The following is a 26,594-nucleotide window of genomic DNA, read 5'->3' as shown; positions in this document are numbered from 1 at the left end:
CTATAACAAAATATAGACTGGGTAGTTTATAAGCAACAGAAATTTAATTCTCATAGTTCTGGAGACTGTAAGTCTAGGATCAAGATGTCAGCATGGTTGAGTGAGGGCTTTCTTCCTGGTTCATACCCAGTATCTCCTCTATGTGTCCTTACATGGTGGAAGGGACCAAGGAGTTCTGTGGGATCTCTTTTATAAGAGTACTAATCCTATTCATTAGAGTTCCACCCTCATCAACTCCCAAAGGCTCCACCTACTAATTAGCATAATCACTTTTGGAGGTTAGGATTTCAACATATGAATTTGGGAGTGGGGGTGGGCACACAAACATTCAGGACCATAGTAGATACAAAAGACCTAAACAACACTATTAACAATCTTAACACAACTGACATTTACAGATAACTCAAAGACAGAAAAATATACATTTTTTGCAAGTGCACACCAGATATTTATCAAGATAGACCATATACTGGACTATGAAACAAGTTTCAATAAATTTAAAAGGATTCAAGTCATAAAAAGTATATTCCCTAACTACAGTGAAATTAAATGAGAAACAAGTAACAAAAAGATATCTGGAAAAATTCCAAATATTTGAAATCAGAATATACAATTCTACATAACCCATGGGTCAAAGAAATAAAAAGCAATGTCAGAAAATATTTTGTGCTGAATGTAAATAAAAACACAACATATCAAAATTTGTGAAGGTCACTAAAACACTTAGGAGGTAATACCTGTATTGAAAAAGAAGGAAGATCTCAAATGAATTACCCCAGCTTCCACCTTATAAAACATTAAAAAGCAAAGCAAATAGAACCAAAATAATCCAAAGAAAGGAAATAATAAAGGTCAGAGCACAAATCAATTAAAGAGAAAAGAGAAAAATCAATGAAACCAAAAGTTGATTTTAAAAAATCAATATAATTAATAAACTGAAATGATTAGCACAAAAAAGGACACAAATTACCAATATCTGGAATAAGAAATGCAATATTACTTCAGATCGTACAGATATTAAAACTATTATATAATAAGGGAACATTATGAACAATTACAAGCCAACTTACATGAAATGTACAAATTCCTTAAAAGACACAAACTACCAAAGCTCACTCAAAAGTAATAGATAAATCAAATATCCCTATATTTATTAAAGAAATTTAGTTTGTACTTAAAAATCTTCTCTCAGAGAAAATTTCACTACCACGTCTTCACTGGTGAATTCTACCAAACATTTAAGGAGGAAATGGTAGTAAATCTACCAAATCTATACAAATTCTCCAGAAAATTGGAGGAAGAAATACTTCCCACCTCATTCCATGAGGCCAGCATTACCTTAACAATAAAAAAAAAGATATTATAGCCCTGGCCGGTTGGCTCAGTGGTAGAGTGTCGGCCTAGCGCGCAGGAGTCCCAGGTTCGATTCCCGGCCAGGGCACACAGGAGAAGCACCCATCTGCTTCTCTACCCCTCCCCCTCTCCTTCCTCTCTGTCTCTCTCTTCTCCTCCCACAGCCAAGGCTCCATTGGAGCAAAGTTGGCCCTGGTGCTGAGGATGGCTCTGTGGCCTCTGCCTCAGGCGCTATAATGGCTTTGGTTGCAACAGAGCGACATCCCAGATGGGCAGAGCATCGCCCCCTGGTGGGAGTGCCGGGTGGATCCCGGTCTGGTGCATGCGGGAGTCTGTCTGACTGCCTCCCCGTTTCCAACTTCAGAAAAAAAAACAACACAAAAAAAACCCCAGGTTAAAACAAAGATATTAAAAGAAAAGGAAATCCAAACCAATATAGCTCATCTCTCAGATGGCAAAAACTCTACACAAAATTTTAACAAGTTGAAACCAAAAATACAGAAAGGATACAACAGCATGACCAAGTGTGGTTTATCCAATGCCAGGTTGGTTTAACATTAAAAATTAATCAATATACTTCAAGCATTAAAAAACTAAAACAGATAAAACATATGATTATCGCAACAGATACATGAATAATATTTGATGAAATCCAACTCCCATTCCTGGTAAAAATTCTCAGCAAACTGGAAATAGAAAGGAACTTCCTCAACCTGATAAAGGGTATCTACAAAAATCATTCAACTAATATCATACTTAACATTGAAAGACGGAAAGCTTTCCCCTAAGATTAGAACAAGACAAGGATTTCCAATTAACACTGTACTAGGGGTTCTAGCCAGGGAAAAGAAATAAAGGATTCAGAGTAGAAAGGGAGAAGAAAAAACTATCTTTATTTGAAGTTTATATGATTGCATTAGGATGGCAATAATACAAAATGTGGAAACAAAATATTGGTGAGGATGTGGAGAAATTGGAGCCTTCATACGTTGTTGATAGGAATGTAAAATGGTGCAGCTGCTGAGGAAAAGTTTGGCAGTTCCTTAAAACAGTTAAACATAGTATTACCATATAGTGCAGCAATTTCACCTCTGGATGTACACCCCAAAGAACTGAAAACAAGTAGCCAAATAAGTTCTTATACATGCATGGTAATAGCAGCACTATTCACAGTAGCCTAAAAGATGGAAACAACCAAATGTCCATCGATAGATGAATGGATAAACAAATTGTGGTTTATATATTAGAGGGAATACTATTTAGCAATAAAAAGGAATGAAGTACTAATACATGCTACAATGTGGATCAGCTTTGAAAAAAACTAGGCTAAGGGAAGGAAGTCGGACATGAGTGGTTCACATTCTGAATGAATACACTTATATGAAATATCCAAAATAAGTAGATATAGAAAAACCGATAGCAGATTGGTAGTTGCCAGGGGCTGGGGGATGAGGGAATGGGCATTAATTTCTTACTGGATATCGGGTTTAATTTGGGGTTGATGAAAAAATTTGAAACTAGATAGTGGTGGTTGCACAATATTGTAAATGTACTAGAAACCTCTGATTCATTCACTTTAAAATGGCTAATTTTATGCTATGAGCATTTCACCTTTATTTATTTATTTTAGAAATCTTAATATCCAACTGAAGACTGGTAAGGTCTAATCAGCCTAGCCTTCTAGATCCTCCATATTCTGACCATGCTATAACCCTACTTCCTCTGCTGCATGCTTCAGAGCCTCCTTGCCCTACATATACAAATCCTACTTGTCTTTCAAGGCATTATTCAAAAACAAGCTCCTTCAAGAATTTTTTCTCAATATTTTGTGAAAAATACTACTTTCCTGTTTGCTCCTATGAACATTTTGTCTGCACCTCTTGCTTTCTACCTTAGAGCTATTTATTTATGTCCTCCATTAGCCAATAACTGTTAGCAAGATCCATATGTGATTCATTCTATTATTCCCAGGATTCTTAGGAAACCCTTAGACAGATAAGACACCTAAATATTTGTTGAAGGAAAAAGGATAATATAAAATGAATTTCTGGGGAATGTGAAGGTGCTGCTATGGCTTCCAGTGGGGTCAGAGTAAATGCTGGTGGTGGCTTGTCTAATGAAGCTTCCAAAACTGCAGACAGAATAGGAGATCACTGACTTTGGGGTATCTGCTTTGCCACAGCTAGGAATGACATCCAGAGGAACTATTTCTCAATTTGATACTTGTCCCTACAGGAGTTTGGCAGATCAGAAATTTGAGTGACATTAACCTAATGGCACCTCAGCCACGGGTGGAGCCAAATAGATACATGAAACCCATACAGTCCTTGAACCTTACAAAAACAGAGCCTCAATCTGTGACCATTCCAAGACTTGCCCTGATGGCAGCCAAAGTTTGATTTAGAAGGGCACCTTCCCTTCCCTTTCTTGGCTGAGTCCACTCAGAATTCCACTCTCTGGTCAGCAGTCGGGCTTCAACTAAAGTGTTGTCCTCTGTTCTGTAAAGTTCATACACAGTTCCGAGGTTTCTGCAGGGGTGATCTTTTCTCTTGTCTTGGGGAATAACTTAATGGTATTTTAACAATTATTTGAAATAAAGATGGCACACACACACACACACACAAATGAATTTCTGTATATGAATCCTCTTGACTTCATTATAAAATTGGAGATATACTTTTCTGGGAATATATTTGACTCCAGTATTTAGTCTAAAACCCTTTGAAAATCACATATAGGTAATATCATAATTTCCTGATGAAATAGTTATAAATTACTCTGAACACTAATATAAAATGACTAAAACTATTTATATCCTTAATAATAATTGCTAATGTTAACAGCATGAGTTATAATACTAATAGGTAACAGTTATATAACACTTATGTGCCACACTCTGCAAGCATTTTATATATACATAATGATCCTTACAGTAAGCCCATGATCTATGCACAATTATCCCCATTTTATAAGTGAAGAAAATTGCTCAATTTCACTGAGCTAGTAACTGGTTAGGTTAAGATTAGAACTCAGGTACTTTGGGGTACCAGAGTCCATTGTCTTAACCACTATACTATGTCACCTCTCTGTAAACAGTTTAATTCTGCATAATAAAATGGCTTTGAGAGGTTAATGAGAGTTTCCAAGAAAACATTTTCTAATATTCTCAAACAGGTTAATGTGAAACTTTCACTGTTTTTTCAGACTTTGTGCCTGGAATTTTAAGATGGCTGGTAACTTTTAGAAATAAACTGGATTAACTGTACTGAAGAAATGATATTAAGAAGAAACAAAGAAGTAGGAACACAATATAACACACAATTAAAGATATAATAACAAGGGAATGAAGGAGACTTGACTTAAGGTGGTGAACACACAATACAATATACAGATGATGTATTATAGAATTGTATACCTGAAACCTATATAATTTTATTAAACAATGTCATCCCAATAAATTCAATACAAAATTTTTTTAAATTACATAGCATGTAATAGGCATTTAATGAACATAAGTGATAGAATTAGGATTGAAAGCAAGATGGCTACAAGTAGTTGGGACTAAATCAAACTTTTAAAATAAATTAATGAACTGCCAAATTAAAAAAAAAAGCCCCTTTACACAGCAATAGACACCATTAACAAAATAAAAAGAATCCACACAATGGGAGAACATATTCGACAATATATCTGATAAGTGGTAAATAATCAAAATTTGTAAAGAACTTCTGAAACTCAACACCAGGAAGGTAAACAATCAAATTAAAAAATAGGCTAAGGAACTGATTAGACACTTCTCCAAAGAGGACATATAAATGGCCAAAAGACATAAAAAAATGTTCAATGTCACTAATCATCGGATAAATGCAAATTAAAACCACAATGCGGTATCACCTCTCACCTGTCAAAATAGCGCTCATTAACAAATCAACACACAATAAGTGCTGGCGAGGATGTGGAGAAAAGGGAACCCTCCTGCACTGCTGGTGGGAATGCAGACTTGTGCAGCCACTAAGGAAAACAGTATGGAGTTTCCTCAAAAAATTAAAAATGGAACTGCCTTTTGACCCAACTATCCCACATTTAGGAATATATCCTAAGGATACCAAATCACTGATTCAAAAGAAGATATGCACCCCCAAGTTTACTGCAGCATTGTTTACAATAGCCAAGATCTAGAAACAGCCCAAGCATCCGTCAATGGACAAGTGGATTAAAAAGCTGTCGTACATATACACAATGGAATACTACATGGCCATGAAAAAGAAGGAAATCTTACCTTTTGTGATGGCATGGATGGACCTGGAGATTATTATGCTAGTTGAAATAAGCCAGGCAGAGAAAGGAAAATAACATGTGATCTCACTTATATAGTATTTGGAATCAAATGAACAAAGTAAACTCTGGAATGGAATAGAAGCAGAGGTGGGGGTCACAGGGAGCAGAGGGGCAGCTGTTAGAGGGAAGGGGGATGAAGGGATGGAATCAGAGAAGGTGAAGAGATTAGTGAAATGATTGAATATATATACATAACACATAGATACAGATAACAGGACAGAAAATCCCAGAGGTAAGGGGGGAGGGATTTAGGAGGATGGGGTAAAGGGGGTGTAATGGGGGACACGGAGGTGGGGGTAAGGGTGTTATATTGAGTGGGACACTTGAATCCATGTTAACAATAAATTAAAATTAATAATAATAAAAAACCCCAAGGGAACTATACTAAAGAAACAATAGGCTCTGGACAGTTGGCTCAGTTGTAGAGCATCAGCCGGACATGTGGATGTCCCAGGTTTGATTCCCAGTCAGGGCACACAGGAGAAGTGACCATCTGCTTCTCCACCCCTCAGGCTCCACCTTTTCTCTTTCCCTCTCTCTCTCTTCCTCTCTCTCTCTCTCTCTCTCCTTCATCCACAGCTTGATTGGTTCCAGTACATCAGCCCGGGTGCTGAGAATGGCTCCATAGAGCCTCCACCCCAGGTGCTTAAAATAGCTCAGTGCAAGCATGGCCCCAGATGGGTAGAGCATCAGCCTCAGATGGGAGTTGCTGGGTGGATCCCACTTTGGGTGCCTGCAGGAGCCAGTCTCTCTATCTCCCCTCCTCTCACTTAGAAAAGAAAAAAGAAAAATAAATAAAAATTTAAATACAGCAATGTGACTGTATACATACTGAAATATATAAAAGCCAGAACATTTCCTAAATAAAGGCTTTTGAAAGTATAATTTTTTTTGTTTGGTTTTTTTAAATTGATTTTAATTTATTGTGTTTACATAGATTCTAGTGTTGCCCCAAATGCATTCCTCCTCCCCGGTATTCCCCTCAACATCTCCCTTACCCCATAGCGCCCTCCCCCTGAAAGTATAATTTTAATGTGATTTTCTGTATTTCAAGTTCAAGTATAATTCTTTTTTTAATTAATTGATTTAGAAAGAGAGGAAGGGGGAGAGAAAGAGAGACATCGATTTGTTGTTCCACTTATTTATGCATTCATTGGTTGATTACTGTATGTGCCCTGACCAGGGATTGAATCCAGAACCTTGGTATTCAGAGACGCCATTCCAACCAGCTGAGCTACTGGGCCAGGGCCCAGTATAATTCTTATGTAAAACAGTACTTACATATCGCTTACTTAAATGCATATTGGTTGACACAAATATTAATGTTATAGTGAAGGGACCTAACTGTATAACAATTAGGAACCTATGATGCAATTATATTCAAGCCTTACATAGCAATGGGCCAGAGAAAACAAAACTTGATAAATAACAATTGGAGGTTGTTTATCTTAGAGAGGAAATAAAACCTTTGACTTTGACATCCAATTGAATTCTTTTCTCAACTCCCAAATGTCAGTTCTTTTCTATTAATCTTATGTGCAGAAAATCATCTTCTTAATTATGTGCTGAGTACTGTTATTTGACACTGGAATTTGAAATAGGCCTTTGGGTTTAAATTTGTCTAAAATGATTTATATGATATGGTCAGTAACTTTTAATCCATGATTAATTACCTATATTTCTTTTTAAATGACATTTAATTCAGATTCTATTAATGGAGACAGAGATTAGAAGGACATTTTTATGCATTCTTTTGTATGCTAAGGAGGGAAATTATTTTCTACAGTATTTTTATGATTCAATAGACTACGTCATAAATAGGTAAATTTTTAGCCAGTTTGGATCCCAGAGCTCAGCACTATAAGCTTCAGTCATATAAATTTAATTTCTAAGATTTATTATAGATTCATCTTTTACCTAATTAAAATGTTCTCAAGCTCTCTTCATTTATAATTTTTCTCTATTAATACCAAATTTGTATTATAATAACATCTTTTAATAATAGAATAACAGAAATCAATTGATAGAGAATGAAAGAAAAAAGGAAGAGAAAGTGACTTTTCCTGATTCTAAATCCTTGATGTAGTATCATGATTTATAAATTACAAATTATTGACTTAGCTAATGTCTCCATTAATTGAAGACCACATTTTATTTGGCAAAGAGTATAATAAAAACAATTTAATTCAGCAAGTACTGATTACCTAATATGTGCATCACTCTCTACTGGGCCCTATGCACAGTACATTAAGATTAATGTACATATATATTTTTTAATTTAGTGAGAGAAGGGGAGGCAGAGAGACAAGAGTCCAGCATGCGCCCAGGTGGGGATCCACCCAGCAAGCCTCCTACACAGAGGATACTCTAACCATCTGGGGCTGCTGCTCCATTACTCTGCAACTGAGCTTTTTCAGTGCTTGAGGTGAAGCCATGGAGCCATCCTCAGCACCCAGGGCCAAATTTCAAAGTATACTCCATGGACCCCTGTAAGGCCTTAAGAACATTTCAGGGGGTCTGTGAGGTCAAACTGTTTCCATAATAACATGAAGATATTGGCTGCTTTTTTCACTGTGTTCACAATTATCACCGATGATGCACAAATAGTAGTGGCTAGACCAGCTGGTTCCCTGGCGTAAATCAAGACAGTGGCACTAATATAGTAGTAGTCATTGTATTCTCCACTATCATTCACTTGCAGTTTAAAAAGAGAAAAAAGCCAGATTCACTTAAGGGTACCCTTGATACAGCAGTAAAAAATTATTAAGTTTTAAAAATCTTGACCCTTGAGTGTATTTCTTTTTAATATTCTGTGTGACAAAAATCAAAGTGTGTGTGCATAAAGTACTTCTGCTGTATACCAAAGTCTCATGACTGTCCAGTGGGAAAGTCTTTCCTGTGTGACTTCAAGCGAAAGCTGAACTGGCTGCTTTTATGGAGAACACCATTTTCACTCAAAAAGATGACTGACAAGTGATGATATCTGCCAGACTTGGGAATTTGGCAGACATTTTCTTGAAAATGAACAAAATAAGCCTGTGACATCAAGAAAAACAACTCAATGTATTAGTTGGCAAATAGGAGCTCACAAGTGAAATTTAGAGTTTTAGAAAATTTGTTTCTGCTTGACTGCTTCTCTCCACTGAAAGGTTTTTCTGATGTACTCAGTTGGTGATATTAACAAATGCGATTTTAAAAAAAATGTTAAGTAAAATGTTTCAACATTTGGAAAATCTACATAAATCAGTGAACCAGTGTTTTCCAAATGACTAATGCATAAAGTTACAAAACCATATATGCATCAAATATCCATTCAAAATGTAAGATGACTGTACTGAGTTAAATCTAAAAGGATCACAAAATGAGATCATTTAGATTATTCAGGTTAGCCCTGAATCCAATGACAAATGTCCTTGTAAGAGACAGAAGAGAAGACACAGAGATACATGGAAGAGAAAGCCATGTGAAGACAGAGACAGACAACCACCAGAAGCCACAAGAGGAAAGGCATGATTGTCTCCTAGTATCTTTGGAAAGAGTGTGGCCTGTTGACTCCTTGATTTCAGACTAGCCTCCAGAACTGTAAAGAGAATAAATTTTGTATTGTTTTAAGTCACTCTATTTGTGTTTATTTGTTATGGCAGCCCTAGGAAACTAATACTATGACCAGTGGATGTTAAAACTGAGTACAAATATTTATTGATTTGAATTCTGAATCCACATTGTACCTAATCATTAAGAAACTACCACTTGTCAAGTCTTGATATAGTATCAAAGAAGAATCTCCACAATTTCTCAAAAGGCTATTAAAATATCTCAGCTTTTCCTCACTACATATCTTTGAGGTTGGATTTTTTTACAAACTTCAATCAAAACAACATATTATAACAGTTTGAATGCAGAAGCAGGTATAAGGATCCAGCTGTCTCCTATTAAGCTATATATTAATGAGATTTGACTATGTAAAACAACGCTTCCTTATATCATGAATTTTTAGTTTTGGAAAAACTTATTTTTTATAAAAAAAGATTTATTATTATTATTTTTATTTTTCTAAAGTCAGAAGCAGGGAGGCAGTCAGACTCCAGCATGCGCCCAACCAGGATCCACCTGGCATGCCCACCAGGAGGCAATACTCTGCCCATCTGGGGCGTTACTCTGTTGCCTCTGGAACCATTCTAGTGCCTGAGGTGGAGGCCATGGAGCCATCCTCAGCGCCCTGGCCAACTTTTGCTCCATTGAAGCCTTGGCTGTGGGAGGGGAAGAGAGAGATAGAGAGGAAGGAGAGGGGGAAGGGTAGAGAAGCAGATGGGCGCTTCTCCTGTGTGCCCTGACTGGGAATCGAACCCGGGACTTTCACATGCCGGGCTGACACTCTACTGCTGAGCCAAGTGGCCAGGGCCTATAAAAAATATTTTTTAGAGGGGAAGGGGGAAAGGGAGAGGGAAAGGGGGAGGGGGAGGGGCACAAAGAAAACTAGATAGAAGGTGACAGAGGACAATCTGACTTTGGGTGATGGGTATGCAACATAATTGAAAGACAAGATAACCTGGACTTGTTGATCTTTGAATATATGTAACCTGATTTATTGATGTCGCCCCATTAAAAAAATAAAAAAATGTGGAGGGAAAAAAATATTTTTTATGTTAACATATACTAGGTATATATTTTTTCATTTAAATAAATACTTTAAAATTTTCTCAGTTTAAAATTTTCTCTTATGTAGTAAATATCAATAACCCACATAAATACAAACTCTTTGGGGTCCTCAATAGTTTTTAAAAGTGTAATGAGTTCTGAGACAAAAACGTTTGGGAACCACTGGTATACTCAATTAGTAAAAGAAGACAGACAGGTAGGCACCTGAGTGGTCAGAAAGGTAGCACGTACATAAGATTTCAGTTACAGTATTTTGAACTATGCATTGGATTTTCAGGGGCAGAAAGGCAGAGAAAGTTTCTTCCAGACAAAAGAATCTCATGAGCATATAATGCACTTTAGAAGAAGGTCTAGGTCAATAACATCAGGGAATACTAGGCCATCAAGAAATACATAAACACATAATTTGACATATCTAGATTATTATCTTTTTAAAAACAACTGAAGCATGAATTGATTTCACGAATATCTGTTATCGCAAATCTGTAACTGGAAAAGATTTTTGGTTTTATAAATGTGGCAACATGCTATTCTCCTTATTCCTTGTACTCTAAGTAGATGGAAAGAGTCTTTAAATACTTAACTAGCCAATCACGACCTCCTTCTGAGTCGACACATGGTACACTCATACCTCCACTTTTTGTTTGGTGCATTCAACTAGGACTGTCATACCAAAGTGCCATGGACTGGGTGGCTTAAACAAAAATTTATTTCCTCGCAACTATAGAGCCTAATCGTGTGAGATCAAGGTGTCTGCAGGGCTGGCTTCTTCTGAGGCCTTTCTCCTTGGCTTGCAGACGGTCACCTTCCCCCTGTGTCTTCACATGGTCCTCTCTCTGTACTTGTCTGTGTCCAGATTTCCTGTTCTTATAAAAGACACTGGTCATACTGGGTCAGGGTCCATCCTAATGATCTTAGTTAACCTCAAGTACCTCTTTAAAGACCTTATCTTACATACAGTCCCATTCTGAGGTACTGGGGTTAGAACTTCAACATATGAAGGAAGTGGGGGACAGTCCGTACATTCGGCTAATTCTTACTAACCCTTTGAAATTAGACTTTCTGAATTGTTCTTCTGCAGGGAAGTTCTCTTTGACCCTGGACTTAGGTTAGGGTCCTTGTTACACTCACATAGTATCCAACAGTTATTTTATATAGCATTTGTCACACAAATGTAATGAAACACAGTATAATTGTTTTACGACTGTCTCTCCTACCAAACCCTAAGCATCACGAGGGCAGAGACTGTCATGTTCATTACTAGTGTCACAGGGTTTAGTGTGGTTTAGTGCCTGCCATGCTAGGCTCACTCAATGAGTGAGTGAGGGAATGCTGTGGCTTCAACACACCACAGAGTTTCACTGATGAAAGCCCCAGGTCTGTAAGCCAGTCGGGGAACATTCTGAGTACTGAGGCAGCTGCCATCCCAAGAGATGCACCAGCAAATCAGTAATCTCGATGGTAAAGTCCCACTAGCTCTTAATCCCACTGGACCATTTGGTTAAAGAGGTACAGATTTAACTCTTGTCCTGGCTCAATTATTAACTAGCAATATAAAAATGAGGCACTGTGCCTTAACTTTGTTTTCTTTTGTTTCAATGCACCTTAACTTTGCATTATCTCTCATTCCTCATCTGTAAATGCAGACATTATCTAAAGTCAGAACTGGTAACAATTTAAACAGGAAACCCCTGATCTATGAACATCTCAAATATACAAACCAACTCTATGCCATGGTACTGGGGGCCTGGTCTGCCATTGATGGGAGGGTCAACACAGGCAATTCTGCTGAAGCTCTTGAGTCCCACCTCCAGGCCCACTTCCGAAGATTCCTTTCAAACTGCAATAGGAGATTCTAACCAAACAAAGCTTCAAAGAGTCACTACTACTTCCTAAAGACTCAGGGCTCAAAGGGCAATAGGAATTCTGGGGGGTCAAAAGGGCATTTGAAGTCTAGGGCCACTATTAATAATCTTGCAACTTGGTTAGGAGTTAAGTAATATCTATGACTTCTAGCGGGGTTTGAACTAAAACAATCAATATCCAAATGGATGGTTAGAATACTTCTGGGGTATGGAGAAGGTGGAATTCCATTCTTTTGAAATTGGGAAAGTATGCAATGTGGGGAAAAGCAAAGTCTCAGCACTTTAGTGTCTTTAGTTGTTTTCTCTTACACATTGCCTAATCACGTATCTAGACTACCCATGTGACTTTAGACAAGAGTCTACTTTTGCCCCTGTCTCCTCACCCTGTGGATAACATAATACCATAAAAGGTGGTTGTGTCAAATGAAGTCACATGTGGAAATGTACTGGATGCAAACATAAAGAGTAAAAGATTCCATAGAACCCACAGAATTCTGACGTCTGCCTCTCAGAAACTGTGTAACCTTGGGTGAGCGTGACTTCTTTGTGCCTTGTTTTTCTCGTCTATAAAATGGAAGTAATAATAGTATCTATCTCTTTTAGTTGTAGTGATAATTAAATGTGATAATGTTTATAACACATGTAGTGCCTGAAACAAAGAAGTATTCAGTAAGTGTTAACTCAGTGGTTGGCAAACTCATTAGTCATTAGAGCCAAATATCAACAGTACAATGATTGAAATTTCTTTTGAGAGCCAAATTTTTTAAACTTAAACTATTAATATATAGGTAGATACATTTCTTATTGAGGTAGCGCTCACACGTGGTATTTTGTGGAAGAGCCACACTCAAGGGGCCAAAGAGCCGCATGTGGCTCGCGAGCCACGGTTTGCTGGCCACTGTTATTTCTTTTAATCTATGTAATTATTAGAGTTTTTCTACCTAATAGGATCACATTTGACAATTCTCCTCAAACTTCCCATCCCCCTTTCTTATCTCTCTCAGTAATGCCCCAGTCTCACTAAAAATGCAGAGGCCAGCAGATTTTATCTCCCTCATTATCCCTACATCCCCAAACTGCTGTAGAATGAGCACCTGGACTCCCTTCCCCAGGCCCTTCAGCAATTTCCCCTTCCCTTTCTGGAGAAAAAAAAAACTATTTGTGTTTCTCTAAACACCAAATATTGTACACTTTCTCTGCCTGACATGTTGTGTGTCCCCCCCTCCCTGTTTTTATTGAGGTAACTCCTACTCTTTCTCTGGATTCATTTCACCTCCAAAATTTTTCTGACCATCTTTTGAGCAAACTGGGAAGTATTCCCTTTTGTGTTCTTAGACCATCTTAAAAATTTATATCCTATATTATCATATTATATAATCCTCTCTCTGCATGTCTATTTTCAGAATCCAGCATAGAATCTAGCTCATAAATTCACCAATTGCTCCTGTTTTCCCGGGATTGCCTTGGTTTTAATGCTGAATGTCCTACATTCCAGGAAACACTATAGTCCTGGGTGGTTGGACTAATACACACTCATTAGGTTTTATGGAATGAATTGAGTCCCCTCTTGCTATCTTCTGCTCCTCCTCCTCTTCAACCCAATGTCATCAGCTTCTACCCTCACCTCCCAACTGATCTGGCACATAGCACACTGCTCTCCTCATGGCCAATCTGCTGGACACTGTTTAGTTCCTCTTAGAGTGACCTCTCAATAAGTGATATTTAATAACTAGACATTGTTCATGTGGCGTACTTGTTTTTTCTTATACTGAATCAAGCCAGTATTAAAATGTCCACATGTATTGTGTTAGAGAATATATATTCATGGCTTCAAGGGACTATTCCATGTGTTGTTTATATGGTTCTAAATATCATGCCATACTTATGATTTCATTAAACTAATCACAAGAGGTGATTGATGACGGCTAAATATTTTCTGAATAAGAAGTTTCCAGAAGTCATGACTCATGGAATAAAAAAATATTTAAAGCAATGACAAATGCAGTTCTCCTTTTTCATGAAATCCAAACAAGAAAACAGAGTGATATTTTAGAAAGCTCATAATAAATGATTTTTTCTTTTTCAAGTTCTGAAAACAGATGTATAAAAATGACCTATAAAAATTAATAAGTAAATACAAATTTAAATTTATTGGGTATTTCTTTTTGAACAAAAAAGAGGTTGTGTTTTTTTTATCTTACTAGTGAAGCTTTTTTATTTATCCCTTCTTAAGACTAAATATGAGCCAACCCATATCAAAGAAAAATGCTTGGGAATTTCCTGTTCACATATCCCTCTCTCCCACCACACCGAGTTCTCTGAAGGCAGGATTGGACCTTGTTTCTTGCAATATCTGTAACACTTAGACAAACATGTGCCCGGCTTAGGCAGGGGCAAAAATAAATGTGTTAAGTAGGGAGGTAGGGAGGAAAGGAGAAGTCTAAAAAGTGGGAATTTGAAACAGTTGTAAAACAAGAATTTTTCAGAAAAGGACATTTTATCAGAAACACATAAATTTCATATATAAAACATTTCCAGATATATACAATGGAAATACTGGCAATGAACACTAACTATAAAGTTTACAATTTGTAGAATTTCCAATATCAAGGCAAAAAATTAATTCAGCATCTCACAATCCATCTTACAACCAAAGGTGCACTGGGAAATCAAAGCAGGCTGATTGAAGAGAAAATTACTTTTTTGTCTCTACATCAAGAAATCTGAAGGCAGTGTTTTCACTTCCCATATTCAGAGATTTATGCACACAAACACACCCCAAAAGTACCTCCAAGCAGTGGCTGATACTCAATTATTCAACTGTCATGTACCAGGACAGTCATCCAGTTTTGTATATATTCTATAAAGTTAGCCATTCCTATTTATATTATATTCTAATTGACTATATCTTTAGCTCATATCTATATATCTATATCTCTATATAAACATTCTAAATAATCTGGAATTCTTCACTTCATGATCTTCCTGAATAAATCAATTATTTCTAAGTAATTTTAAAAGCAAAATATTCTAGGAAAATGGCTAAAATTGACACAGTATTATCAAACCAATGATTTAAAATAAATTACTTCAATATACAATTCACCTTAAATTCAAAGAAAAGCAATCTGAATTTTTCATAAAATTCAGAAATTACGCAGTTGGTCTAGCAATTCCACTTTAGTTCATGTGCAACAAGGTACATGTATTAAAAAAGTCAGTGTTTGTACTAGCCAAGAAACTATCAATGGCCCAAATGTCCATCAAGAGAAGAAGAGATAATTAAATTGTGGGACAGTGGAATATTACACAGAAGTAAAAATGAATGAACCACATCTATACATATCAACATGAACAAATGTCAGCAACACTATGTTAAAAGTTAGTAGCAGGAGAAATGATTGCTTTATATAAACTTCAAAAACAAAAATAAATTTATTGTTTAGGGATAAATACAGATGTTGCAAAAACTACTGTAGTTATACAAAAAGCCAAGGGAATAATAAATACAGTTTGTCATGGTTACTTGGGAGATAGGGGAACTGAGTTGGGGAAGGGTGCATGGGAAATCTAATGTATTGCCAATATCCTGTTTCTTAAACTGGGTAGTAGATATATGGGTTTGATTTATTGTTATTCTTTATACTATGCACATATGCTGTGAATATTATCTTATATGTGTTTAATATGTTAAAAAAGGGTGACTAGTTCACAAAAATTTTTTAAAACAATTCAAATCTAAGTCCACTATATCCCTAGGGTGTTAAACCTTTTCTTTTTTTAAAAAAAGTGGAGAGTTTTAGTTTAATTTAAAAAAAGATATCTATTAAGCTACATAATTTTTACCTTCAAATTCAGTGTCTTTCAAATGCCCAAACAGCCTAGTAATAATATAATAATTTTTCTATCAGATGAAAAAAATCATTTAATTATATGTTGACCAAAGGTTAATTAAATTCAGAAAGTGTTTTAAGAATAATTTTTGGAATAATAAATCATGGATCCATCCCTTACTCCATATGTTCTTCACCATTCTCTCATATGAACTTTTATACAACTAGAATATCTAGTGAAATTTCACTGGAAATAATGTAGTAGTAAAGTCAGAAGTCCCTAACGGCCAACTGACACGTTGGATTTCAAATTGATGAGTCCACCAGCTTCCTAAAAGTTACCCAGACAAATTGATGACAAAAGTATGCAGGCAGTTTTCAAAATTAAAATTGATGAGACTGCTCTTCCACTTGTCAGAATAGAGAGTTTATTGATTTAAAAATCAGTGGTGTTAGAGACAAATGCAAATCAGACGGGGCTGGACTAGTCCTGTGGATCGCTAGCCTGAGTGGGCATTAAGTCAGGTCCTGGAGGATGGAGCCCAGTGCTGGTGAGGCCAGTCACAGCCCAGACAAAACATATCCCATAGGCAGGATGTGCCCAGCATATTTAAATACAGTATTTTAACATAAAAAAGAAGGATCTACCAAGGCTTGAAATATTTATAAATTCTCCTAGGTAATACTAAGAGCCCGAATAGCTTGACAAATACATTATTTCAAAATTTTGGAACTCTCTTCAGCAACTCACTGTTGTTTTTCCTAGGTTGCTAATTCAGCACACAGGATCAACTCTTTGGAAGCTCTGAGCATAAATATTACTTTAATAGTATTTTTCATGAATTTACCAAAACCACTAAATTAAATCTTCTAAGAATCTGAAGAAAAGATCTGAATTACATAAATTCCTACTGGCAGTTTTGACTCAGCAGAACATCCTAAGTACGTAGGAGGAAAGTAGGAGAAAAAGGCACTATACTAGATGCTTTACATACCTCAAGAGAACTGGCTAACATTTATGGAGCCAAGCCCTATGCTAAGGACTTCTCATGCATTCTCTCATGTAATGCCTATAGGAAACCTTACTAACTCCACTTAACTGATGTGTAAACTAGAACGTTAAGTGACTTGTTCAAATTCCCACAGCAATCCACAGTGCTGGAGTTCAGGCCGAGACCTGTCCAACATTAATGCTTGTGTCCTACCTGCTGTGCTATGCTGTAAACACATTGCCCTGATTTTTGATAAAGATTTAGCAAATTGAACAGATTTTTAAAAAAGTAAATTGCTAAGTGGCTAACTTTAAAAGAGACCTTTTAGCTTTATACTAAAATGGCACATATGTCAAAGGATTTTAAAATAGCAGATGTAATCCACAACATGGCATCATAGCAGATGTCAGTCTTCTCCAGCTCTCTTACTAGTTTAGATTGGACTTTCTAAAACAGGCATTCTGTACCATTTACTAAAAAAATTTTTTTTAAAATGGTATGACTGTTTAAACTACTTGAAGATAGTCTTTTATCTGTTAGCAATTACTCTGTAAGAAATTTTACTGAAGTTACTGAGATGGAAAAACCATGTCATATGCTCAAAAAGAAAAAAGACATTCAAATGAAGTTATGGAATAAAACAGTCTATTTTAAAAGTAAACTTCACACCTTAGTATCATGAGAACTAACAGCTTTCACAAGGTCACATTCAGTGTGCTTCCCGTAATGAACTGTCCCCTGATGTCGTACTCGAGATAGCTGAGCTAGTCACGAGAGACTGACAAACACTGGCCTGTCAAAATCTGAAGTTACAAGGAGGAAAAAGATTTTTTTCCCTAAATGATACACTAGAAAAGGTAATTTAAAATCTATATAGCATTCTTTCTATGCTCTCTAAAAGCCAGAATGTAATCGATACTTTCATAAGGATTTCATCTTCACAAATGCATTAACATTGATTACTTAGGTCTTAACATCCCTGTGTAGGAGAAACATTAGCATATTCCCTCCATTTTTAATGTTATTTATGAGAAACTTGTGAATTGAAAAGTTCACGGAAGGATGTTTCACCCCTTTCTCTCAGAAGTCACCCTAAAGGAATAGAGAAAACACAAAACACAACCGGAACTCTGTATTATATGAAGACAGCCTATGGAGGAGCAGGAAGAGGGCAGAGTCATAGAAGAAACCTGAGGGCCTGCAGAGTGGGCACCAGGCAGGAATGAGCTGACCCACCTGCAGATATGGAGAAAAGGCTCGAGATTTGGTACACTAGGCAAGAAATGAAAGGCTTGTTATCTGGAAAAACTGAATGATTCTGGAGAAAATAGCTGATGATGAAACCAGTGCTGATCCTAATCAAGAAAGCCAGCTCACCGTTAACAAGTGTAAACCCAGATATACAGAACATTTATTCAGTTTTTAACGCATTCTTTTAGTGTCTCACTCTTAAATAATCATCAAGCACTTAAGAAAAACCTCTAACATCAAGGACCAAAATAAAAATTAAAAAATAAAAAGGAAACAAACTACATAGAATACATAAAAACAGGAAATAGATTATCAGGAATAAAGAAAAGGCTTTTATCTACAAAAAAAAAAAGCCACTCTAGCCAAGTGCTTTGTTGGTTAGAACATCATCCTGATATACCAAGATTGTGGGTTTAGTCCCTGGTCAGAACATATAAGAATCAACCACTAAATGCATGAATAAGTGGAGCAACAAATCAATGTTTCTCTCTCTCACTCTCTAAAATCAATACTTTTTTTAAAAAAAAGACCCGATATGTATAAAACAATAACAAAATATTTAAACAAATTAAAATAATAAAAAGGTATAATCAGAGAAGAGAGCTCCTGGAAAGTAATAATGACAGTGAACACAAAAAACTCAACAGAAAAGTTGAAAGATAAAGTTGAGAGATTCTGGTAGAAAGTACAACAAAAATACCAAAAGATGGACAACAGGAAAAACCAGTAAGAAAATTCAAGGACTGAATCTCAAAGATCAAACACACAACTTATCAAAGATCTAGAAAGAGGAAATAGGATGAAATACCAGAGAATTGTTCTAGGACATAAACAACATAAATTTCAGGTTGAAAAAGGTGCACTAAGTACTGTCAACAGATAGTCATTAGCACTAATTCAATGCCAACAGGAACCCCCAATTTGGAGTGCAGTGAAGAAAGAAACTTTATTCAGTGCAAAACAGCTTAATTGTGATAAAGCATGGCTGTTAAAACAGCAAGGTTGTGGGGCAACCCTGGGGCCAGGCACCTCTCTGGGTAGTCAGCACTGCATGGTTCTGCCCTTTCTGCTCCCTGCAGATCTGCTTTACCCTTCGCTGGTCTGCTCCACTCTGCTCTGGTCTCCTCCATTCTGTGCCAGTCTGCTCTGACCTGTGCTAGTCTGCTCTGCTCCAGCAAGACATATCTTCATTGTTTCAGGTCAGCAAGGGAAACGCCATCTTCAGTGGAAAGGGACAGTGCTCTCTCAAAGCCAGAGGGGAACTGGTTTATATGGAGATAAGTGCCTACCCTTGGTCCCTGATTGACCTGTCCTCATGTAAATGAGCAATCCAAATTATTACAGTTTGATTGGTCGAAAAGGTACTGTCCTGATTGGTCAGAATGGAGTTGCTCTGGTTGGTTGGTGAAGAAACTAATGGGGCATAGAGGATATAGCTGTGCAGCTTCAATTGGATGGGAATGGCCAAGTCCTATTGGTAGAAATAGGATTCTAGGAACTCCTTTATAAGAGCTGGCTCAGATGGTAAAAACAACTCTTCTCCTCCCTGTCATTCCTCTCTCTTTCCTTCCCCTCCCCTCCCCCTCTTTCTTCTCCTCTTATCTAAGTTGAGCCCAGTTAGCCACTGGGAGCCTTATTTAGTAGGGGTCCACAATATAGCACAATGGTTAAAGAAGAGTCCTCACAAGGCAGAGCACTGTAATATTTCAGAATAGAAGGTATAAAAAGATCTTAAGACCTTCCAGAGACAAAAAAAGAAGTGATATACAAAATTTTAGAAATAAGAATGGCATGGCTTCTTAACCGCAGCATAGAAGACAATGGAGCAATGCCTTTAAAAGTCTGAAGGAAAACCATTTTCAACCAAGACTTCTATAGCTATCCAAACTATCGCTCAAATGAGAAGGTAGAATACAGGCATTTTCAGACAATATAAGGTTAAAAAATTACCTCCCACACACTCTTTCTCGGAAACTATTGGACTATATGCTCTACCAAATAACAGCATAAGCCAGTGGTTCTCAAACTGTGCGCCAGGGTGCACTGGTGTGCCCCAAAATTTCAGGTGCACCCTGTAGTATTTATTCCAGAGAAATATGTGTCTGTTGGGGACCAAAAAAACCACAGAGTTTTTTAGAGTTTAGATTTTGGGGGGACAGAGGTGTGGGGAATTGGCTGTAAACTGACAGTCTGCCCAACCCCCCCACCTCACTTGCCTGATTAGGTTGCAAAAGGCTGTTAAGTTGTGGTGCTGGATTTTTTACACTACCCCCCATGTTCCCTGGAAAGACTGGAGGCAAGTTTCTTCTATCCTTTGTTTGGTGTAAAGTTAAGATGTATGGGTGGAGTGCAGAGCACAGTCCTAGCAGCTGTGGCTGATGCAATGCTGTAAGAATACTCCAGCTCCCAGAAGCCTCCTGGGCATACCCAGGAAGGAAGCTTGCCTGCTATAACGAAGTGACTTAGCGCCAACCACGCAGCTCCCTGATCTTTTCAACCATTGGCTTTGAGGAACACGCTGTAATACCCTATTGGCTGAATCTGTGTATATAAGCTAGCTTACTTCCTGAATAAAGTGGATCTGTGTCACTGAACCTGGTCCCCGGAGTCAGGTCTTTGTGTCTCTGTTGTCTTCAGCCACGGTAGGACTTGTCCACAAAAAAGTATAGTGGGGGTTTTCTGCACTCAACACAATTAAGAATAAAAAAGAGAGGAATTCTTCAATGTATTGATGAGGAAATGAGAGTTTGCCTTTCAAATATATGCCCAAACATTGAAGAAATTGCTAGGACACATCAGGCTCATGTTTCTCATAAACACAAGAATGAAAAAACTTAACACATTCACACCAGGACCTGCTAAATTTAATAAATCTTACTAAGTACGTATGTGTGTGTGTGTGTGTGTGTATAAAACTTTTTTGTAGTTTTTTTATTTTTTAACCTCTTTTTTATGAATTCTAAAAAGCATAACAAAAAAATGTAACATAAAAATGTTTTTTAATGTCAGAATAAATTTAATTTTGTCATATTTATTTTGTTTAATTGCCATAAAAGCACGCTTGGACTTTATATATTTTTCTTTAATATTTGACTTAATTATTATAACATATTTCTCAGAAATTTGTATATAATGCACCTACAATTATTTGTAGAATTTTAAATGCGCCCTAACTTCAAAAAGTTTGAGAACCACTGGCATAAGCCAAAAAAGCATATAATATAGCCCAAGTAAGAGGAACAAAAAATTCCCAGAATGACAGTTGTGCAGCAGCAGTCCAGATTGGAACTGAAGAACAGAGGACTCCCAGAGGAAGTTTTCCTGAGGGGAAACTGAACTGAAAGATTCCAGTCCTAGAGCAGTGATTTTCAGCCAGTGTGCTGCAAGAGGCACACTGCTGTGCTGCAAGGAATGTTATGATATGCAATACCTAACTACTTAGGGGCACTGACCTCTTTTCCCTTAGATTGTCAAATAAAAAATGACAACAGCCAACATAACAACAGTCGTCTGGTGTGAATGAATGAAAATTATACCTATTTATTTTCTCATTATATTTTTTCAAAAATATTTTTTGGTGTGCCGCAGAATTTTAGCAATTAGTTTGTGTGTCAAGATATGGAAAAGGTTGAAATTGCTGCTCCAGACTGACTTGTATGGAAAATTTATGGCAAGACTGCTATAGGGTTCAGGAAGAATTATTAGAGACAGTTCAAAGAAAATCAACACTTCTTATGAACAAAACACCCTAGATACTATATTAAGTGGAGAGGGTAAAATATTTGGAGCCTGAGTGAGAAGTCTCTGACCTAAAGTCACATATACTCTCATTGGGGGGCTAATCCATAGATACAATATGAACCAGCATTTTTCAAACTTTTTGACCAAGACCTCCAGTAAGAAATATTTCTTACATGATGAGTTAACACATTCATGTATCTATAATTGCAACAAAAGTACACAAAACAAATATTCCCTCTTTTTTATGTAGAACACATTTTAACATTTTCTACTCTGGTCTATTATATTCCAGGTTTTTATTTTTTTGTTTTATTTATTTATTTATTTATTTATTTTTTACAGAGACAGAGAGAGGGATAGATAGGAACAGTCAGACAGGTACGGAGAGAGATAAGAAGCATCAATCATCAGTTTTTCATTGCAACACCTTAGTTGTTCATTGATTGCTTTCTCATATGTGCCTTGACCGTGGGCCTTCAGCAGACCGAGTAACCCCTTGCTTGAGCCAAAGACTTCAGGTCCAAGCTGGTGAGCTTTTGCTAAAACCAGATGAGCCCGCGCTCAAACTGGCGACCTTGGGGTCTTGAACCTGGGTCCTCAGCATCCCAGTCCGACGCTCTATCCACTGCTCCACCACCTGGTCAGGCAATTCCAGGTTTTTAAATGCTAGTCACAACCCACTAAATTGACTTCACAATTCACTAATGGATTGCAACCCACATTAAAACAGACAAATAAAAAAAACTACTAAAGACTGTGGCATGTTTTACTAAAAAAAAGCCTCATTCTGGAGTAAAGAACTGAAGGGGGCAGGAAGGATAGCTAGAATATCAGAGACTTGATAGAAGTACTTGAACTGAGCTATCAAGAAATGATCAGAGTGTGAAAGGCAGTAAAAAGGGAAGAAGGCAATTCTAGGTGAAGGGAAGGGAAGTAAAGACTCCAAATCCGGAACATAGAGGGTTGCTAAAGGTACAGCAGAGCAAAGGAGGAGGGGAATAGAAAATAGAGCTGGAGAGGGGGGCTGAAGAGACTAACCATACAACTGTGCTAAGGAGTCTGATGTTGGTATAATAGCAAGAAAATCCAAGGAGTGGATCCAAGGAATATGCTCTAAGAAATGGGGACTGAATGGGAGCTGCTACCAAACTGCACTGATGTCTTTGCCACCACGATATATTAATTTTATATGCATAAAATTACATAAATTAAGAAAAACACAACAACTGACTAGAATTGTGTTGTCAGTGAAACAACAGAAGCTTATTTTATTCATTCCAGTTTTTTTCCAACTAAAACTTCCAAGAAAGAAAGGAATACATTCATTTAAACAATTTAGACCCTGAGGAAAAGAGCAAGCATGTCTGATTAGACATCCTTTCTTTTCTTTTATGACCTACTACCGTAATACCGATAGCTCCTTGAACCTGAGGTCCTTAAGCATTAAGAAACCTCTCTCACTTTCTTGAGCATACCAGGCTCTCTTCCTAGAGGGCATTTACACTTGCTGTTCCTGTAATGCACAGCTCATCAACTGCCATCTAGCTAGATGGCACTTTGCCTGACCAGGGAGTGGCACAGTGGATAGAGCATCGGATGCTGAAGAAGCAGGTTCAAAACCCCGAGGTCACTGACTTCAGAGCGGGCTCATCTGGCTTGAGTGAGGGCTCATCTGGCTTGAGTGAGGGCTCAGCAGCTTGAGCTCAGGATCGCTGGCTTGCTTGAGCATGGGGTCACATGAGCCCAAAGTTGCTGTCTTGAGCAAGTGGTCACTGGCTCAGTAGGAACCCCCCAGTCAAGGCACATATAAGGAAAGCAATCAATGAACTAAAGTGCTGCAGCTATAAGTTGATGCTTCTCATCTCTCTTCCTCTCTCTCTCTCTCTCTCTCTCTCTCTCTCTCTCTCTCTCTCGTGCATGCTTAAAAACAAACAAACAAGTGAACGAAAAACAAAAACTAGATGTCACTGAGGCTGAGAACTCTTCCCTGATACCACAACTGAATTAGGTGCCCTTGCTGTGGGTTCCTGCGGCATTTTTCCCATACAGTATGTACTACACTTTTTACTCTGGGCTACAATTGCTTATTTGTTTTCACAATTAGGCCAGACTCTCCATGAAGGCAGAGATTATGCTGATTTTGATTATTGCCAAAGCCCTTCCACTGGTACAGTGCTTAACCTGTGGTGGACACTCAATAAATATTTGATGAATACAAAGTTTTTGTTTGGTGTACCAACATATAAAAGTCTATACTCTGATGCTAAAGCCTAGATCTGAAAAGTCAAAACTGCTCAAAGTAGGAACAAACAATCCATACTCCCTGCCCTCGCTGCCTGTTACGCAAACTGATCTAACTGTGCAGTCTGATACTGTAGAAGTGCTGCCCAAATTAATTTGAATATGTAAGACAGGGTGAGGAGTTTGGACTTGAACTAATAAAGAGCTATTGTAGGTTAAGAAAGGTAGGCATGCAATTAAAATAGGGCTTTGAGAAGATTAGTCTCTTCTGGTATGCAGCATAGAGTGGAGAAATTTTTTCCTCCATTTTATTTTACCCAGTTTTTAAGATATGAGCAGATGACCAGACTAACGTGAGCAATCAACCACAAAGACTCAGTTTGCATAAATGGATTTTAGTATTCATTAATTCAACAAACATTTTTTTGAGGTTCTACTCTGTTCTTTGCCTAGAAGTGGCAGTAGATAAGAAGAGGTCAGAGATGCCCTGGCTAGATGGCTCAGTTGGTTAGAGCATCCTACCAAAGTGCAGAGGTTGCCATTTTAGTCCCTGGTCAGGGTATGTACTAAACAGATCAACATTCCTGTCTCTCTCTCTCTCAAATCAATAAAATAAACATTAAAAAAAAAAAGAGGTCAGAGGATCACAAGAGCCTGACAAGCCACGCTAAGGATCTTAGGGTTGATATTACAAGAACAAAGAATGTATTAATAGGAATGGCAATGGTCAAATTTTTGCTTTTGATCACTTTGAAAGCAATGTGGAGAATGAATAGAGAAAGTGAGAGATCAAGATGAAGGTAGAAAACTCTCTTAAGAGGGGCCACTGAAAAAGCCAAAGATGATGAGTGCCTTAAGAGGCTATTGTAGACACAGAAAAGATGGGACAGACTCGAGAAATATTTAGAAGCTAAAATCAGGAGGACTTTGTAAATGATAGGGAGACAAAGCCTAGATGCCTCTCCAGTTTCCGGTGGATAGTGTTAGCATAAATTGAACAGGGCCAATAAAAGGAAGATGAAATTGGTGAAAAGTGGAGGTAAGGTATCAGGAACAAGGTAGAGAAAATATATTTTGTTTTATACATGTTGATTAGAACTACCCATAGGGTAGCACCATGGGCAGCTAGTTATCTGGTAGGAGGCAACTGGACATATCAGTCTGAAGGTAAGGATAGGAACCGTGGATCTGAGAGTCATCAGCATAAGATGCATGCAAACCAGGAAAAGTAACTTTAATCATCCACAGAGAGCTAGTGTAGCCCCCAAAAGGCAATGGATGAAGTCAGATATCTCTGGACACAACATTAGAGGGAATGGGAATATCATCTTAATGCTTTGTCAGGAGTCATATCCAAAGAACCCTTTCTTTGCTATTCCCAAGATCTCCTCCTTTATGGCTTCTTAAGACTAAATTCAGAAAAAATTTTGGTATAGATATGTCTTTCTATGAAGTAATTAACAAAAGAGAAACAAAGTTAAGGTTATAAAATCTTATCCATTAAGAATACTATTAATTACCAACATTTATTGAGCACCTACTATACCCCAAGCACTATGTTACGTGCTTTATAAGTATTATTAATTTTAAACTTAGTAACAACCCTATGAGTTAAGTCCTATTACTATGGCAATTCTACAGGTGAAAAAACAAATTTTTAAGTGATGAGCGAACCACTATTTGAACTATGATCTGGGAAAGTCCAGACTCCGGTTTTAACCATGGTAAGTATAAACTCTCACAGGAGCTAAAAACAGATAATGAGTCACAGAGGCAACCTGCTCCTTCTATACATAACAAGGCCTATCAATGACGTTTATTCCACTCATGACCATTTTATAATATAAATTTTTTAAAAGTATTCAGTTTTTACATATGCAGATTACAATAAAGCATGACTAAAGGTTCTAACTAATGCTGTAGTCCAAAGACTCGTTTAAAATTTTTTTTTAATTTATTGATTTGAGAGAGAGAGAGAAAGCAGCATCGATTTGTTGTTCCACTCATCCACGCATTCATTGCTTGACTCCTGCATGCGCCCTAACTGGGAACTGAACTCACAATCTTGGTGTATGATGGCACTCTACCAAACTGAGCTATCCGGCCAGGGCCAAAGACTCATTTTGTTTTAATTATAAGAAAGAAACATTAAAATTTAAACCTGAGCGGTAAACTTTAATGACATTAAAATAAAATTGCTTTTTAAACTCGAAATGTTAAATCTCTAGATAAACTACTGCAGATGCCATGAGAAAGTGCTCCTTGCTTTATCACCTGTAAAAATAAGCCTGAAAGTCAACAGGACAGGGCTAGTTCTGGTG

General features: G+C 37.3%; 1 protein-coding gene and 1 pseudogene across 3 annotated transcripts in view; one reads left to right on the top strand and one right to left on the bottom strand.

Annotated features, from left to right (window-relative positions):
- The window catches only part of SGK3 (serum/glucocorticoid regulated kinase family member 3), a 124,608-nt gene that overhangs the window by 73,653 nt on the left and 24,361 nt on the right, over nucleotides 1–26,594 (bottom strand). The window lies entirely within an intron of this gene.
- Nucleotides 3,424–3,752, top strand: LOC136329790 (mitochondrial import receptor subunit TOM6 homolog pseudogene; annotated as a pseudogene).

The sequence above is a fragment of the Saccopteryx bilineata genome, chromosome 3 (assembly GCF_036850765.1).
Source record: "Saccopteryx bilineata isolate mSacBil1 chromosome 3, mSacBil1_pri_phased_curated, whole genome shotgun sequence".
NCBI lineage: Eukaryota > Metazoa > Chordata > Mammalia > Chiroptera > Emballonuridae > Saccopteryx > Saccopteryx bilineata.
Note: the sequence above shows the minus strand (reverse complement) of the source record. Positions and strands in the feature narration are given on the sequence as shown.